The sequence below is a fragment of the Neopelma chrysocephalum genome, unplaced genomic scaffold, assembly GCF_003984885.1.
Source record: "Neopelma chrysocephalum unplaced genomic scaffold, ASM398488v2 Primary Assembly neopelma1_94, whole genome shotgun sequence".
Taxonomy (NCBI): domain Eukaryota; kingdom Metazoa; phylum Chordata; class Aves; order Passeriformes; family Pipridae; genus Neopelma; species Neopelma chrysocephalum.
The window spans coordinates 1,808,228-1,824,703 of record NW_020897756.1 but is presented as its reverse complement, the minus strand read 5'-3'; positions in this window follow the sequence as shown (position 1 = coordinate 1,824,703).

Here is a 16,476-nt window from a genome sequence, read left to right as displayed (position 1 = left end):
CATAACTTGGAAATGACCCGATTCACACGTTTTTTCCATTCCCTGTCGCTGATGTGAGGCTTAAAACTAAAGAAGAAATAAGAGGTCCTGATGTTTGGTCTGAGTTGGAGTCTGTGCTCCATTTTCCAGCAACAAGCATCTCACTGGGCATTTCTTTGGGTCAGAGGCTGTAATTTTTCCCCTTTTTATGAAGCATCAAGTGTCACCTCACTAAGGAGATGCTCCACAGAATAAATCACAGATACAAATAGGAAAATGGCATATTTTTGTAGCTAATTGCATAAAAAAATCCAATTGATTTCTTACTGCACAGAGAAATCTTCATGACTGGGACACTGAAAGCCAAATGCTGCAGCTTCTTTCACCTGAAAAAATCTATGACAAAATACTGGTCTCCAAAATCAGCTGGAAATTTCCTACTGACTGAAAGAAGACCTGGGGTCCTTGTAACTGAAATAAAGTTGCATAAGAAGTTCATTAGAGGAGTTGGCCTGGCACAGTCACAGACCCAGGGTCTGGAGAACATGCAGAGTGTGTGCACAGTGCTGCCTTTGCTTATCTTGGTTTCAGTGGCTCACTCAGCCATTCAGACTGATACATGGGTATTTATATATATATATATATATACATAAAATACAACTTTCAAAGGCAGTGGGAGCCCCCGTGGCTGGCACCTGCCCATGCCCAGTGTGCCAGCTGCTGCCAAGGGTTTGTTGGAGCCACTTACACACGGGTGGGCCAGGAAAAGAGGAGCAGGGAAGGAAGTGTTTCCCCCTGCCCCCACTTTCTGCAGTTTGTTTGACATTTGTCATTACTATACAACTCTGTTTGGGGCTTCCAGAGTTGTTGGCACTGAGTTTGGTAGCAGCCCTGTCTTGCTTCCACAGAACAGCCTGGGGGATGGTTCTGCTCGGGGTTTTTTTTATTATTTTGTTTTATCAGATTTTCTTCTAGGACATGTACCACATGTTTGGAGCAGTAATTGTTCCAGATGTGCTTGAGCTTAAGACCTGGGCTTAAATTAATTGGAAACTTGGAGAATTTAAGCTGTGGCTTTGCAGCCTGTCTCCAAAAAGTTTTTTCTCCTCAAATATAAACTTCTCTCTTCCAGATTCACTTCTGTACATGATCCACCTTTTCATTCCAGAGTCCATGTGGGTGATACAGTCACTGCAGCCAGGCTGTGCCAGGCCAGCTGAGCAGCCAAGGGCTGCATGGAGGGACAAGGAGGTTAAAGGCTTTGTCCCACGTTAAGGGCAAATGGGCACAATCAAAATGACAGTAATGTCTTGGGTATCATGACCTACAGCCCAGTGGTCCAGGAGTGATGCTTCCTCCCCAAACAAGCATTTTACATCATTGGCAGCCAAAAAGTCCCAGTAGATCCCATCTGTCCCAGGACACCACTGTAAATAACTCCTGGTTGGTGCTGAAACATTGATGCTCTATGGGTAAAACTGAGGTCAGGCTTTTCAGTATTATCCTAAATTGGACATTTACTGGCTCCAATCTGCTGTGCCGTGGAGTGCAACTCTCCATTCCACAGCATTGGGTACTCCTTGCTTTAGAACCAAGAGTTCTAGTGTTTATGGATTTGTGAGTCCATCACTGTATGTGATATGTTCATGTCTAAAATAAGGAAAATAAATAAAGATTCATTCATTTAAGAAAATAAAGGCTAAAGTGAAGTAAGGAATGAACGGGGCATAACATCTCTTGCAGATTACTTGGAGTTTATAGTCAATGTGTGGTGGTTTACAGAGCCACAAAAAATAATACCTGTGGCCTCCCACAGAGAGGAACAAAAGCCACGTTGGTCTGCACTGGGATCAGCTGGGATGGATTCCCACAGGCTGTGGAAAGACCCACTCCAGCACAGTGGCTGGGTCTGCCCTGAGGGGGGAACACAAATTGGGCACAAAATAACCTTTCCTGCATGGTCCTGCCCCTGGGGGTGGGATGGGATGGGGTTGGGTGGGATGGGATGGGATGGGATCGGATAGTGGGATAGGTAATGTCAATCCATTGCATTGGGAGCAGATGGGTTGAGATGTAGCTGGCCCCAGGGATGACGCCGTGCTCAGAAGGGAAAGCTCTGCTCATTCAGGGCAGCACTAATGATGCAACTGAAATTCCTGCCATGCTCCAGGAGCCTGGAGGAGCAGAGGACTGGAAGGGGCAGCCCTGTACCTGACAGCCATGGAGCTTCACTGATTTACAAGTCTGAGCTCTGGTCCAGTCTCTGCCAAGGTCTCAGAGAAGAGGAGCAACAGGCAGCTGAGTAAAACTGGTTAAAAGGAACAAAACAACTTGTTCAACTTCCCCTTGAATGCAGTGCTAAACGTGGACAAATCACCCAGAGAGCCTTTCAGAGACATTAGACACCACTAAGAGGGCTTGGTCTGTCAGTCCTTCCTGCAGCGTGTGTGGCTCTGGGGACTTATATTTTCATTCCAGGTATTTGTGTTTACTTTTTCCTTTTTTTTTTCTTTTTTTTGCAAGCACTTTGAATCACTCAGGAGCTATTTGTGGGGCTGAAATAACATCACATCAGACCTTCTCACGGTTCTTCAGTTCCCTGGGAGTCAAAACATGGGGGACAGACCAGATCTCACAGTATTTTTTGCCACACAGATTGTACCCAGGGGAAGGAAGGGTAGAAGTCCATTAAAAAAATATAATCATAAATATAAATAATGAGGTATTTAGGTTTAGGGGGAGTTTCTGTGGAGTCTGAACACACAAGTTAAGGATCAAAGGCTGATGGCAATGACTTTCCTGGTTCTGTACATCTTACCTGCTCTTCCCCAAGCTGTGGGACTGAGCTCACCCTCCATGGCAGTACTAAAAGCCACTAACTCAGAGCTAGACCCCATTTATAAGCAAATCCTTGTGTGTCACTGGGTCCATGTAGCTCAGGAACAGATCTGTGTTGTCAGGTAAGGGCAGGTTCACACCTGACCCCAGGATTAGATCCTTCCATCCCTCACTTGTTAATGCACAAACCACGTAAGAAGAGGGGGTTCCTCAGACATATTTAGACACAGGAGGTCTCTAAAGTTGTGGGAAATGTTTCCTATAATACATGGCAGAGCAATGTGGGTGGAATATGTACAAGGCTGGACACAAAAATACCTGGATCTGTTGTTAGCTGCTGGTACAGACGTACCCCAGGAAGTTCAGTTCCTCTTCTGCTTCCTCCTCCTGCAGAGTTGGAGCATGCTGGCTGCCCTGCAGGTGAGTGCCTGCTTTCCCCTGTCACTTTGGGGTGACCCAGCACTAATGGTGCTGTGTGAGTGTGGAGAGACACAGGCACAGCCCATTGCTTCCCTTGAGATCCCTGCCCAGGAGCTCCCCAGCTCACTGACTGCTGAGCACAGAACACCTCTGTGGGAACAGCCACGTGGCCTGAGAGGCAGAGCCACCACATGCAGCCTCCTCACAGCATCCAGCACGTGTGCAAGCACTTCTTGCTCATCCTGGATTTCCACTTGGAACAGGAATTACCTTCAAATGCTCTTTTTGGCTTCCCTTTCATTTGGGCAGGACCTGCCTCACACAGGGAAAGTACCTTCAGCATCCTGAGCTTCATTCCTGTTGTTTACAGCCCAAAAGCACACCAGGAGGTGACAGTTCTGGAACAGACCTGACCACGAGCACACGTGCAGGGAAGATGGGATGGATCACTGCAACTCATGGAACTGCTGGGATGCTGCTTCAGTGGGGATTTCCAGGAGAATCCACTGGCTGCTCAGCTTAGCTTAAAAGGGGGTTTTAGGAGAAAATAGCTTCAGCTTGCCTTGTTTCAGTGCTTTGTTTCAGAATAAAGCATGGAGATGTTTTGCATTTCAGGTGCAGCCTCAGCTGTGTGGGCCCTAAAAGAAAAAAGGATGAGGGAGGGGTTTTCAGTAACAGGCAGCAAAATGGTTCCAATGTGACACCAGGTTTTAAAGCCCTTGTGCACAGGTTCATCACATTAGAAAGGAAGGTAAGGAAGCAAAGACTGCAAAAAAACCCACATTGGGCAGTAATTCCCTAAAATATGTCGTGCACTGGAACAGCTAGACCAGGACAGGCAGCAGCAAGCACAGCTCTGCACAGCTGAGCAGGGGTACCCTGTGGAAACTTGGCATCATTTTGTGGCACTGGAACAGCACAGAGGGGTTTCAGATATGTGGAGCCACAGAGAAGACAAACTTTCCAATGTAAAACAACTCCAACAGTTTTAATACTGTGTTTTTGCAAAGTAGATAGGAAAAGTGAAGACAGTAGACTAAACAAAGGCAGGAGTGCTAGAACTAGATGAGAGAAAATGCAAATAGGGAAAAAATGAAAAATTATTGCAGTATTGAAGAAATACAAGCACGAAGGTCCTGGAATTAGAAATGTTTGTGATTTAGGTCCTTTTATAGAAAGTGAGTAGAAAAAATTTAAAAGCATACTGGTAACATTACTAGGAGTGGTGAGACAGGATGAGAGGAAATCATGGCAGGGAAAGGAAGGTAAGGGTGTGTGAGACCGAAGAAAAGCTGAGGAATCAAAGGCAATTCATGGCAGAGAACATTTCAGTTTCAAATTGTTCCTTTTCAGAAAGATGCCACTAAATTCTGTAACAACCAGCCAAGCCCCAGCCTTCTGTTCTTTTCCCAACCCACCAGCCAACACTGAACGTTTCTGCAGCTCCTTCCCCTGGACGTGTGAGCTGGTTCAGCACTGGCCCCACTTGTGAAGACCTGACCTCCACCTTCCCCAGGGGCAAAAGGGCTTCAGCTTTTCTGCCCCTGTCTTTTGGTTTTGCCCCCAGGTTTTGTAAGCAGGGAGGTGACCAGGCTTTCCTCTCCCTGGAGGCAGCGTCTGCCAGGGCAGGATAACTCCCTTCTTGCAGCCCTCTGAGGAGCCACCCATGAATGGCTCTTGCCCCTGTGGCACAGCCAGGCTGAGGGCTGGCAGGGCTGGACAGCTCTTAGATTTTGCTGGGGAACCATCAAATTCTCCCTTCTTCTGGGTGTTGTGAAATTTCCAGCCACTGACATTTTTCATCACTGATACACGAAACAAAAAGCAAAAGCACTGCTCTGTTGTTGAGCAGCACTTAGAAAGAAAAAATGAACTGAGAAGTGTTCTTAAAATTTAGGAAATATCTTTATAATATCTGTTCTTCAGCAGCTTCTCTGGGAGTGCAATAACCCTGCTCACATTCTCTGATTTCACAGGGCACTGACATGGGCACAAACACACCATGCAACTGTCTCCAGCAGTGAACCCAACCTTCATATTCTGCGTTTGGGGGCTATTTTGTAGTGGATTTAATCCAGTGCACTGGACTAAAAGCTCACTAGCAGTTGAAGCCCTTTGAATGCACAACTCTTGGCTTCAATTTCCTTGAAAATAGTGGAGTTTGCACACTTCAAGGCTGTTGTGCACTTCCAACCTAAACATAGTAAATTAAGACATTTGGGAGATTTCCCTCAGAAGGGAATTATGGAAATGCTAATGTAAAAGCATCTATTTTATTAATAGCTGGTTAAGGAAACAGCCCCAACACATACAGTTTAGAAAAGGAAGGGGTCCTTGTCAAGAGGTGCACTGACATCTGTGCTGGCTTCCCAAGCTACAGAAAGAGCTTCTTTAAATGCCAAAGGTGTGAGAACACAGCCTCATTTAACAACATCAGGTTGTGAATATAAGTATGAATAATCACTAGTCACGCCAAAAACCACCTTGATTATATTCCCTACATGCAGAAATTATTGTTTCAGGCCTCATTCACGATGTGAATACACTCATGATGAATAACTGTTAACTCAATTGTTTGTCTAGCAAAAACAGCAGACACCTTGGTCTCTTCCTTGTGTATTGAAACAAGTATTTCCATGAACAAGACAACAAATAAATTCAGGTTTCTCATGATGAGTGGCTTCCTGACTTACTTGAAATCTAGGAGAGCTGCATTAATGCCTCTTTCCTCATTAATTGTGTCTGTGAGAAGGAAAGAGTTTTAAAAACGTTTAAAAAGGGGAGGAAAACTTTCAGACACCTGTAAAGGAGAGAAGAGTTCACTGAGGAGTGGAATCTCAGTTGTCTGGGACTACAAAACTGAGCCAAGACTGAGCCCCTTGTACTCTGTAAAGGCACGAGCTGGGATCTCTCCTCTTCCTCCATCCTCTCCCCACATTTTTACAAAACCTGTATGAATCTAAAACCTTTGAGACCTCTCCTGTTCTCTTGAATTTGGTTGCCATTGGCCAGTAACTCCAGATGTTCTGAAAGGTGGCTGACAGCTGGATGCTGGGACAGAGCGAAGTTTGCATAATGAAATTAGCCTCAAGTTTTCAAGGATGTGGGGGGAGTGTTAGATTCCCTGTTTCTGGGGAAACAAACCCTTAACTCCTTTCAGACTGCTTCAGAGACTCCAGCTGAAAGGAACTGTCCTTTTGCACTGAAGACACCCAGATGCTCCCCCATCTCCATTGTCATGGCACCAAACATGGAATCCTCTGCTCCAGCTGCAGGTTTGCTGCCCCGGGCAGCAGCAGGGCCCGAGCAGTGTCCTGTCAGCCCTGTGCATCAAAGCAGGAGGTCACTGTGGTCAGCCAGCAGCCTGTTACCACCACACCCAGCCAAGCATTCTTCCTGCTCTCTGCTGACAGCCAGGGCTGACTCCCTGCATGTGACTCCCCCTCCATCCCCTCCCCACCGCAGCTTTCTGCTCTTGCACAACCCAGGCTGCGGATTGCGTGGGCAAATCTGTCCCACTGCAGAGCCCCAGCGAACGTTTCCCCTTTTCCCCATCCTCCCTCAGCCTCTCCCCCCCCAGCACACGAGTGCACCCACCCAGCAGAGGTGCTGGAAGTTTTCCTGGGCCCTGCTTCCCCCGGGGAGCTGCGCAGGAAACGTTCCGAGGGAGGTTTTGTAAAATCAAAAGGGGAAAGGTTGTCCCCTCAGATTTGTCATCGGCCAAGAATCGTGAATTCATTTTTCCAGGAGTTCTTGTAAGCTAAGATGAGGGTATATATAATTTAAAGAGAAAGAAAATTGGTGGGAAGCAAATAGCTCTTTGGAAAATCCTCAAAATGCAATGGATATCAACAGAATGTTTCTACCACTCTCGGGAAGCACTGCCAGCCCACATCTCTCTGCTAACTCCTAATGGGTCCATTAACTACTCCTAAATAATGATGGAAACCATATGGGTGCACAGGTGGTCTCTCAATAAATACCAAATGAATTCAGTATGATCACCATTAACACAATTAATACCCAGCCAATCTACGATGATGGAACTATTAAAATTAAGCGCTACTATATTTCCTCAGTCCCACGGCAATTTTACAATGGAAACAAACAAAAGACTAGAATTAACTTTTTTTTTATTATTAGAGTTGTTTGATTTTATTTACTTACAGGCAGGATTAAGGCTTCAGTGTAATCTGCTCTGTCTTTGCTTTTTGCATCTTGAGGTAAAGTTTTGTCTCCGAGATGAAGTAATTTTGGGAGAAATAATTTTAAAAATAAATATTTGTTTCTTTGAGGGGGGAGAAATTACATGTATTTGGGTGTTGAAGTGAAGTGCTTCCTACTTTCTGCAGAAGGCTGTAAACACAAGCAATGAATATGAGATTGCCACAGCTGCTCTTTTTATCATCCACACTGTGAGTTCATCACTGTTCCCTGGTGGGACTGTTAGTGTGGTCAGGATTCTAATTTTATCTTTTTTTTTATTTTAATACTGTTCCAGCATATATGGTGGTCCACCCAATTGTCAAAGGAAGAGGAACATGTTCACGTGTGACCTTCTGTGATGAAATGCCTGATGTAGGCCCTCTGTCAATACAATATTTTGGCTTCCTAAGAAGGAAAAATTATGTTTCTATTTTTTAGAACCAGACCAGTAACCTGGTTTAGGTCAGATTCAGTCTCCATTTTCATGTTTCCCTTGAAATCACTAGCTAAGCTCCCTTGAGCTGAGCAAGGCTGTCCCAGTTCCAAAGCCTGTGTGGTCGAGCCCAGGTCAGGTTGAACACCCTGGTTTTCATCCATCCTGACAACCAATGAGAAAAGAGTGCCTTTCATTCTGAAATTTGCCTCCAGAGCCTATTTTATGTGAATCACTAAAGCCTGATTTGTTGGAGGAGATTCAAAGATAAAAGTTCTGGATCTTCTAACCCCTAATAAAGTTGGTTCTGTCCTGCAGGGCAGTGGGGTTAGAGGAACACTGTCGATGGCAGCAAAAACTGAGCACGGCCAAAGTGGGACTGAAATCAGTGCATTGCACCACTGGGGTTTTTCATGGAAAACCAGTGTCTCTCCAGTTTCATGGGGCAGCTCAGTGGGAGTTTCAGCCTTGCTGCAGCTCAGGCCAAGTTAAAGGGGAGATTTCTCAATGCCTGGGTGCAAGTCCTGTTCTGGAAAACAGAAAAGACTCTTTGGTGCTGCAATGAATGAGTTGGACCCTTTGTTCTGTGGCTGGAGAGATCCCAGGAAATCTTGAGTTTCAGGATGGACTTTTGGATTCAGTTCTACCCTGCTAGACTAGGATTCAACCTTACACTGTCCCTGGAGCGTTCAAGTTTTGCAACTTCCCTGTGCTCAGATTGAATCTATCTGGCAAAATCCAGAGGACCTGTAGAGCCCCAAACTGCCTGTGATTGCACTTGGGTTTGGTGTTCTTGGTGTCCTTAAACAACACACCCTTATTACACCAGATTTACACCCAAGGAAGATTTTCCTCAGAACAATCTGTGAGAGGTTTGAGTAAGCTGTGCACTTGAAACTTCCCTAAAGTTCTATGAAATGTGGTACATTTGGAGCACAAAGCTCATTTCACAATTCCTTGCTAAATTTTCTTATAAACTCTCTTGCCTGTGTTGCTCCTGAGTGTTTCTGATTAATTCCAAGTATCGATGCTCTTGCTCTTGAAGGGAGAGTCTTGTGTTTCTAATTTGAATAACATAATTTCCAAGTGTATTAAGGTAAATAAGGACAATGCACTCTTGTTCCAGAACTCAGATGCCCGTGAAGTTATTCATCAATCTCTTTTTCATTTAAATTCACACTTTACCTTAATTTGTGTTTCAAATGCAGATGAGACCTTAATTAAATAAAAATTCAGCAGATGGTTTCAAATTCTCTGTTCAATTTACATTTCTTGTACCTTTCTAAGTGCTGGACTTCATCTTTGGAGTGAGAAGCATTACCATCAGACCTCTTCCTTTAAAAAAATGCATAATAATTGGTAGGCTGGAGCTGTTTATAAAAGATTAAATTGAATATTGATTACCAAATCTTAAAAGTCTCAAGTATATGTATGTGTTTTGATAAATTCCAAAAACCTTGTCTGAACCCTCCAGTATGTACCAGGGGTCTGGTTCTTTTTCAATTAAAAAAAATATTAAGAATTGGAACGATAGGCAGCCTTTACTCTTATGCTTTATGACACCTTTGATCATTGACAGGTCCGAGAAGTTAATTTGACAAAAGTGCCAAATGACAGGGGAAAAACTCATTAAACATTATTGGTCTCTAGAAAAAGTTGCTGTGAAGTTGTGTTCGAGCTCAGCACAGCAGCTGAGTGACTCCACGTGTGTTTTGTTCTGTCTGAAGCTGTTCATTATTAAGAACTGTGAAAAAGTAAAGGAGAGTGATAAGCGAAATTACAGGATAAAAACCCTTCTATTATCTCTGAATCAGGACTCTGCCTGTTGAACAAGTGAATATATCCCATCCTTCTCAGACTGGCTGTTAGGGGAAAATAATTTCCTTCTACAGCAGAGGAAATTACGAAGGAAAGGCAAACACTGCTTGTCCATTTCTGTGGCATTTGAGGTGCAGATGTAAAATACAAAAAGCTGCTGCTCTTTTCCCCAGTCCCTTTGTCCTGTGCCCCCATTGCTACCCATGACCTTGCCACGAGCACACTGATAAAATCAGGCACCATTTCTCCTTCTCACATTCATTTCCCACTCAGCACTGATTTACAAGCCCACATATATTCCCTCTGTCACACAGGCTTTTCTACCTCTGCATTGCAAACCAGATCACCGGATTACTCAGAGCTCACTCATAAATTGCTTCCTTTCAACTTCCTTCCTTTGCATGTTGTGCAAGGGGAGCAGCCCTATGGCAGCACATGGGGATTCCAATTTTACACCCTGCAGCCCTGGAGCTCCAGCCCTGCCCAGCCTGCAGGCTTCGTGTGTTTATTTTGAAATAGCCCCAGCAAACGTGACAATATTTGTGTGTTTTGGCAGCCCGGGGAAAAAGAAATCCACCCAAGTGCTGCTTTAAAAGAGGTAACCCCTTCTGAGCAATAAAACCTTCAGTAAAAAGTCAGTTGATGTGTTACAGGTGTCTCCAAGAGCTGAACACTGGGTGGGCATAGTGGGACTAACAGGTACAGGGAGAAAATTAGTGTCAGAGAAGAGATTTGAAGGCTGGTGGAATTGAATGTGAGTGAGAAGGTGCCTGCAGGATCCAGCTGGGTTTGCAGTCAGGCAAAGATGCAGCAGTTCAGTTGTGTGGCTGAAGAAGGGCTCTGGGTTGGATTTGCAGTTACTGAAATGTCCTTATTTGTTCTGACTGGAAAAAGTATCCCTCCTGAGCAGGGGAAATGTTCTCAGCTCAGCTGTCCTCGTGAGATTTCTAGTATCTGTGGGTACATGCAAGGAAGCATTTCACAAAGCCAGTTCCTCTTTTGGGATCATGGGATCTGAATCGCCCTCTGTGGCCCTTGGGGTTCACAACATCTGCTGGTTGTATGTTTGAAGTTCCAGTTTGGCCCCGCTCTGGGCTCAGATAAAAGAGGAAGAGCACGATGTTGCACCAAAGCAGGGTGCCTGGCATGACATCTGGAGCAGTCACTGGTAGCAGGGAGTCAGGCTTTGTCCCTGGCTCAGAGGAAGAACACACATTTTGGGAGGTCTGGAACTCCAGGCTGCTCAGATGTCCAGATCTCTACCAGTGTCACAAGTCTCTAAAAGATTAATCTCCTTCCTGAACCAAGATGCTTATAACAGTGTCACCTTTGGTTTGGGGAGGGGACAGGGACTTATCAACTCTTGGTAGGGAATTATATATGTGAATTATAAATATATATATGTATATTATATATAAACAGAATAAACTGCACAGCAGAATGAGTCCTTGCCTTAATTCCAGCACTCCTCATTTCCCAGTTAACACAGGGCAGGTACACTGGAAAAAAAATCAATGTTTTCTTCTTACAATGACAGTATTAAGAGCACAGCCATGTAGGGCTGAGGGAAAACTCCCGGGCAGTTGCTGTTCATGCTTAAATGAGGATGAAGTCCTGGGTGAAAACAAGTGAAATATTCTGCTGCTCCTTGTCCTGTTGGGAGAACATCACTGCTCTGCATGGCTGAAAACCTTCCTCTCTCCAGCACATTTCTGTTTGGGCTGTTGTTATTTTGTGGCTGGAATGGTTCCTTTCTCCCTCAGGAGAAGTGAGAACTCAGGGACCAGCACTTTATTCCCTGGCCCTTGACTGACTGCAGTGATGGCCCATGTTACCTGCTGTGTCTGATTTTTTTCTTGCCAACATTTTATACCTTTACAATACCATCCACTGTTTTGACTTTTTGATTACATGAAAGAAGAGGAGGAACTGTGGGTACCTTATTATTTCTAAAAATAAAAGAGGTCAGTTACTGATACTTACACTAATTTCCATTCAGCCCTTGCCAGCTAAAATTCTAAACAATTAAATTTGTATGAAAAGGAATGGAAAACAAAGACTGTAAACTGACTGATTTTGCTCAGTACAGGGCAGCTGAATTTTGGAAGCAACTGTGATGCCGAGAGAGACTTTCAGAGATGAAAGTACATTATATTTTTCCCACTGAACTTTTCCCATGATCCCTTGATGAAAATGTCACCATTTAAGAAAAGTAAGAGCGTGTCAGTTGTTTGACCCTGGAAGATGCCACCAGTGCAGATGTGGGGCTGCAGAAATGCAAACTCACATTTGCAGTGAGCTCTGTTGCAGGAAGAGATTTTGGGAGAGCCATTGATCTATGGAAAAGAGGGAAGTGAAGATATTCACTGCTGGATAAAAATAAGCCACTTGAGCAAGCCATGGCACAGTCTGCTGTGGTTTGCTTTCACGTGATACCTTGAAGAGGAATTAGGGAAGAAGCCTTAAAAAAGGCAAGGTAGGGCAATGGCCCTCAGAATGATTCATGGAACTTCAAGGAGACTTTTTTCTTGTGTGCAAATCTTCCATCCTGTACCCTGACATGAGCTGAGGGAAAGGAATGGACAGTCTGTCTTGTGCCACTGCCCTGCACAGAGAGCCCATGAATCAGAAAAATGGGCTTTGTTCTCACTTCCCCCAGCCACGCTGAAGAATTGGCCTAGGCTGGGTCAGAAGTTTTTAACCCACATTCCCTACAATAAATACATGTGCACAAAACTCTAAACCACCTGCTTTCCCTTGGTTTTTCCAGGGGGGAAAAAAAATATATAGTTTAGACATGTGAGTGGGAAAGTTCCCTAAAAGCACGTAGAACCATGGCAAATCCTCCTCAAATATGTGAGAGCTGGCCCAGAAGCAGTGAGGAAACACAGCCACTGCTGGGGTTTGCCTGTCCCTTCCTGCCCTGTGCAGAAGGGAGTTCCTGGGTGTGGAATTTATGGAATGGGAAGGTAAAGCTTTCTCCATTGATGGAACAAGAAATAGGAAGGAATAAGGGGCTAAGAAGATAAAAGTAGGGCTCATAGAGACTCAGCTGAGTTCCCACACTTGGAAGGCAACATCCAGTGACCCTGGAGGACACACAGCCCCTGCTCTGAGCTCAGAGCATCTCAGGGAGGGTGAAGGACTCCTGGTCTCTCACCAGAGCCTCAGCAGCAGGATTTCAGAGTTCTGGTTTCTTTCTGATTCCAACCGAGGGGGAGGGACTATTTCTCTTTGCAAATATCTTTCAAAATCATTTAGTCCAGTGGGTTGTTTGTCCGTGTCTGTGGTTTGTGTGTGTGCCCGTGAGTGCTCTCACACGTGCAAGCAAAGGCTCTGCAGGCAGGGAAGGAAAGAGGGATGGAGGCAAAGTGGATCCAAAGTATGAGCTTTGTCCTTATTAAAGACATACCAGAGACTGAGTGTAACTCCCAGTAACCTCTCAGATCACCACATAATCTATTTATCTCCCTTAGAAGCAGCAAGACCTAAGCCCTTATGCTGATCCCACAAGCCTAGAAGCTCATAATGGTTTACAGCAAACTATTTGCCTTCAGAAGAAAAAGGTTTGAACATCCCAGGGCTATGCCTGACTGGGGCAGCCTCTTGTTCAGCCACTGTCTCAACTGTTAGTCAGCCTTCCCACAGGGATTTTGGCCTGGCTTTCATCAGGAGGCCTGCAATGGCATTGCTTGAAAATCAGAAGGAAAATCCAAGGTGGCAGATGGGGTGGCTTTGTTGGGTGAACAATGCTCATATCAAAGATATGGCCAAACAATTAACATTTTCCTGCTGTCTTCAATATCCCATTCCTTTCTCAGAGCAGTCATTTGCTGGGGGTCTGCTTTTCCTCCTGGCTACACCCGTGCTGGTCCACTGGAGAAATAAGAACAAGTTTTGGAGTTCTAGAGCTGATCTATGTGTCTTTTACTCCTGTGAAAGAACTATCAGCCCCAGCCCTTAAAATATCACAAGATACTGAGATTGGTTAAAAAAATACAAAAGGTTCCACGCATTTCCCTATTGTTTTTGGAATCTACACAATGACTATTGTCAAGTCCTTCTCTGCAGTAAAAACACCCCATGAACTCCACTACTGAAATAATTGAAGGATGAGACTTCTGAATAGGTGCAAGAGCTGGGGACTGTCCAAGAGCACTGAACCCCACAGCTGTTGGCAGCATCACTCCTACATCATGATACCCTGGGTATCATCACTGAACTGCCCAGAGCTGCTGCAATGCCCCGTGTGCTGCTCTGCAGGGCACTGCAAAACACACCCCCAGCCACTGGACAGGGACAGGGCTGTCAATGAGAAAACAATCCTGCACTCAGGGCCAGAGTGGGGCAGTTACCTCTGCAAACTACCCCCTGCAACCTCAGCAGCCCCATCCCCGGGCACCGACCCACACCCTGGCCCTGCCCTGCTCCCCTCCGGCCTCTCTCCATCTGAGCAGGGACAAAACTCTTCACCATTTCTTCTTCTTCTTTTCTCCCCCACAAAGAAAAACTTGCCAGGTCTGCATCTTTTTTCCTGGACTGTTTCCCCTTTCTAATGTTAAAAGCACACACTGGGCAGCTCAGTCCCATGGTGGGATGTGACTCTTTCACTAGGGGTGTTTATGGGGCTGCTTTGGGGGGTGGCAACAGCTCCAAGGGCACTGCAGGACACTGTGGTGTGGAAACTGTGTCTGAGAGGAGCAGGGCAGCTCTGCCCTGACCAGGTGAAACCAGAGGCTGCCTGGCCAAGCTCAGCACACAGTCCAGCAGGAAAAGCCCCAGCAGCCCTTCCCCTGGGCTCTGTGTGTCTGTCCCAGGGTGTGTTGGCCTCTGGGTTCAGCCCCGAGGGTTGGTTTGGCTGTGCTGGAAAGGCACCAGCTCCAAGCAGAGAGGCAGGTGTTCCAGCTGGAGCTCTGCACCTTCCTGACCTGCTCTCTTGGCTTCCACATAGGACCCTTTTGGCTCAGAGCAGGAGCAAAACCTGCCCAGATTTACCCCCAGCCCCTCTCCCAGTGAGCAAAACCCACTTGGGTGTACACCCAACACCTCTGACTGTGCAAAACCCACCTGGATTTACACCCAGCCCCTCTCCCAGTGAGCAAAACCTGCCTGGATTTACTCCCAGCCGCTCTCCCAGTGTTCTGGGCAGTGCCTTTGCCCCAGCACCCACCACACAGGGGGTGCCCATGACCAGTGCTGGGACTGGGCACCAAACAGCAAAAGGGGAATGAAAAGCAGCAGCAGCAGCAGCAGGAGGACTCCCTGGCCCCGAGTGAATCAGCTCAACCCTTTCACCCAGTGACTGGGCTGGGGATGAAGCATTAAAGTTGTATTGGAAATAACTTTTATTTCCCAAATAGACATTGGAAGCTTTGATCGGGTTTGGGTTTTTTTTCGTCGTCTAAATGAGGATGAAAGAAAAAAATTGGAATTTCTTTGTAGACCTACGATTTAAATATGAGGGGAAAGGCTGGGCCAGTGGAATGAGTCCTTTTTTATGTTGACCCTTTATTTTTAAATGACTGTACGTTAATGTGAATTTCAAACACGACTCATTTCAAACAGAAAATGGAAATTTTGCTTTTTGAAAATATAGAAACCACACCTATTGTTTTCTTCTAAATATCTTTTAAAGACAGGAATCAGAAACCAGCCCTTTCCCACAAAAATGTCTTGTTTTCACTGAATTTGCATTTTTGACTGAAAGCCTTGTTTCAAAATCTTGAAACTAGATCATGGTGAAGCAGCATTTATATCTAATTGGCCTCAAGGAAGAAGAAAACTCTGTGGGTGGGATCCATCTCACCTACTTATAGGTGTTTAGTCTAAATTATATGTCAATAGTCAGGGGCACCTCTAAAGGGCTTTTCTCTCTATACTGGTCAAAAAAAGCACCTAGAGAGGTAGTTTACACTTGATACCCACTTCTTCAGTGGTTAAAGCTGGGTGAGAGAAATCCCATCCTGGCTGTTCACACTGTGGCTGAGGAGAGAAGCATCACAGCTCCCATGATTTCAAGCTGGGGCACGTTGGGAAAAGAAAAAGGAGCTGAGTTCTTCATCAGTTTTTCGAAAAAGAGCCAGATATTTTTAGGTGACAGAAAATAGAACAGTTTTATGGAGAACAAATCAGAAGAAGGAACACTGGCAATTTCCATAGTCAGGTAAAACTTGAAAAATCTGATTTTTTTTCTAAACATTCCTCGGTATTTTTTTGCAATTCCTGTGCAATTTATCTCTGATTGTAGAGGGATTTTTTTTTTTTCACTTTTCAGAGCAATGTTTATTTTTCTGCTCAGCTGAGTTCCTTCCTTTTTTTTCCAATGAAGTGCTTTAAATCCATTTGTAATGCTGCATGCAAGACAGGTAATATCACCTGCAAAATCCCCATGTGTGACTGAAGCAACCTGGTATGGAAATCAAAAGTGAGCACAACAGTGCATGCATCTGGCTTCATTTAATTGTCACTAAAAGGAATATGCTCTTTTTTATTGTGGTTATGCCTGTCCCTTTTTGCAGGGGTATTTGTCTCCTGTGATGTTTGTGCAAGGGGCAGAGCTGTAAGGCCATTTGCCCTTTAATTTGAGATGCAAGGCCAATTTATGAACAGAAATCTTCAGATTTCCCTTTCAGACAGCTCCAGTGGAAGAAGCTGTGGCCTGTGACTGGAACATTATGGAAAGCATATGTAGGAAGTGAACCCAGCAGACTGGGTGAGCAGCAGACATTTACAGGACAACCCTTCATAATCACCAGGCAGAAAATCTAAAAAATACAGAAAGA